General features: G+C 31.0%; 1 long non-coding RNA gene across 1 annotated transcript; it reads right to left on the minus strand.

The window, feature by feature from the left end:
- Positions 1-225: 225 nt before the first annotated feature.
- LOC116005236 lies at positions 226-2,272 on the minus strand. Its single transcript, XR_004094906.1, has 3 exons — positions 1,989-2,272; positions 680-730; positions 226-462 (listed from the first exon to the last, which is right to left on the minus strand). It is a non-coding gene; the product is annotated as an uncharacterized LOC116005236 (long non-coding RNA).
- Positions 2,273-2,845: the final 573 nt, after the last annotated feature.

Genomic DNA, 2,845 nt, shown 5'->3' on the forward strand with positions numbered 1-2,845 from the left:
CCGCAATCTAAAGTGTACTTTATACGGCGGTTTCGAGTAATAACCGTCCTCGTAAGTATTTATTAAGAATAAAAATATATGTATATATATTTTTTAAAAATATTAAATTTCTTTGAAATCTTAAAAATATTATTAATTTATTAAAATTACAATTTTTCTTACATGCGCTTAAACATTCAATTAAAGAGTACACAACTCCAAACTTTATCAACAATTCAACACATATAACTCTGAACACATAATTAAAATTAATCAAATTTAAAACATTTAATATTCCATATACATAAGTTTGAAAGAAATCCTATTTACATACTACATTAGCAAACATTGTTTCCAATCGACCCAAAACTAAAGAACCAGATAGCAAGAGCCGAGCAAATGTGAAGCCAACTTTTCTTGACCCAAATGGTTGTATGCTGAACAATGCACCAAGGATGACTATCGAAGTGATAACAAGATCATCTGCAAAACGAATTACTATATTGTATGAGTCATACAAGATGAATACACTCCCGCCAGTTTTCTTAGTGAAATTAAAAACATACTAAAAGCTCCTAAGGTAAACTCTAACCATGAAAACCAATGTATTGTAATAGGTAATACTTTAATTTACTACAAGATTTACTTCCAAAAAAACAATGTTTTGAGTCAAGGCAAGAGAACAATGAAGCATACTCACTTGTTCCAAAACCTGGTATCTTACCCTGCAGACCACTCACAGCAGACACCACTGCAACATAAAAGTATCACATAGGAGACTATTAAATGCAAGGCAAATAGTATTCACTATAGCTAGATTTCTTCTTTGATCATTGAAACAAACCCACATTTCATTTTATTAGCTTTTTTAATGAATTCACTAGAGTCTCAATCTATCATACATTGCAATACACAATTGCACTGGCAAGTCAAATCAAATTCAAAAATATGAAATCCAACATTGCAATACACAATTACACGCTGCCAAGTCACAACAACCTCCAAAATATGAAATCCAACATTGCAATACACAATTACACACTGCCAAGTCACAACAAACTCCAAAATATGAAATCTAAAATAGCAAAAAGTAATAAGATGAAATGAAAGAACATTATGCATTTCTTCCAAGCTTCAAATCCTTCAAACCTTTTCCAAAAAAAAAAAAAAAAAAAATCCTTCAAACCTTTTCCAAAAAAAAAAAAAAAAAAAATCCTTCAAACCTTTTCCAAAAAAAAAAAATCCTTCAAACCTATAAAATGAATTATATTTGTTAACACTTATTCACTTAATACACTGGCAGTCTGGTAGTCTGGCAGAACACTTATTCACTTAATACACTGGCAGTCTGGCAGTCTGGCAGATTAGCACATTTATTGTTATCCTTTTGCCAGTCTTTTCTAACCAATGCACGAGGCTACAATTGTCTGTCAAAACGGCACCAAAAACTATTAACAGGATTTTTCAACAATTCAATTCAGGTAGTGTACCTTCATGGGGCTGTCTAATAATTACAATTTGCACATTGTTCCTTGGTTTAAGAGATTTGCATTTTGTTGTTGGCTAGTATTCACTCCATTAATTGCTTCTCCAAAAAGGTTTATATATATATATATATATATATATATATATATATATATATATATATATATAAACATTTTTTGTTATGTTCCATTATTCTGATGATATTTGTAATACAGTAGAGTAAACTAACACACTTGACACTTCACAATTCACATTGGCAATAAACAATAACAGACTTGACACTTACACTCATTCACTCAACACTCACTAATTCATATAATTCATATTCGTAACTCATAACACAAAATATGACAATAACACACAAATGACACAATTAGTCAATAAAAATATATTTCCAGAATTCCAAAACACAATAGGTTTATTTCCAGGTAATAAAATATTAATTATTAAGTATTAACATATAAAAATTTATCTATTTAATTAAGCATTTAATAAAAATTAAAAACAATAATTAAAAATATTACCTGATTGGTTTCAGTCGTTTGTGTCGTCGGCTTGCAAAGCAAGAGTGCGACAATGCGTGAGGCCGTGAGGGAGTGATCGGAGTTCGACCCCTTCGACGTCAGCCATGGAACTGTGGAAGCGATGAAGGCCTGAAGCAGAGAAGCCGAGACCACTCAGAGCAGAGACAGAGAGGCGGAGAAGGTTGAGGATTACTTGAGGTAATTGATTTTAGGGGCTAGGGTTAGCTAAGAATGTGTAACTGTGTTATTTGTTATTTGGATTTTGGATCTCCCCCGCATTGCCAATATAATATTATTATATATTAATGATATATTATATATTATATGTTGACCGATAACCGAACCTTAATAACCGTAAAATAATCAAAATCCTGAAAAATTGATTTTTTTTAAAGATTAATAATCGAAACCGACAGATAATTGATTTTTTCGGTTCAATTATCTGTTAACGGTTATTGAGCAGTTAACCAATATTTTGCTCACCCCTAGTTGTATGTTGCTGGGCGCTGGCGACTTTAGATCTAGGGTTATTTTTTACCCTTTAGTCTTTAGTACAAAGTAAAATATTAAAATAACTTAATATATACTAAAATAAAAAAAAATAAATTAAAATATATATATATATACGGCGATTGTATAAATAACCGTCGTGTATTAAGTACATATTAGATGGCGGTTATTTAAAAACCACCATCTATTAAGTGACATGGTATATATTAGACGGCGGTTATTTAAAAATCGTCGTCCATTAAGTGACGTGGTATATATTAACCGGCGGTTATTTAAAAACCGCCATCTATTAAGTGACGTGGTAAATAATATACGGCGGTTTTAAAAAAGACCGTTGTCTATATGTG

The sequence above is a fragment of the Ipomoea triloba genome, chromosome 14 (genome assembly GCF_003576645.1).
Source record: "Ipomoea triloba cultivar NCNSP0323 chromosome 14, ASM357664v1".
Taxonomy (NCBI): Eukaryota; Viridiplantae; Streptophyta; class Magnoliopsida; order Solanales; family Convolvulaceae; genus Ipomoea; species Ipomoea triloba.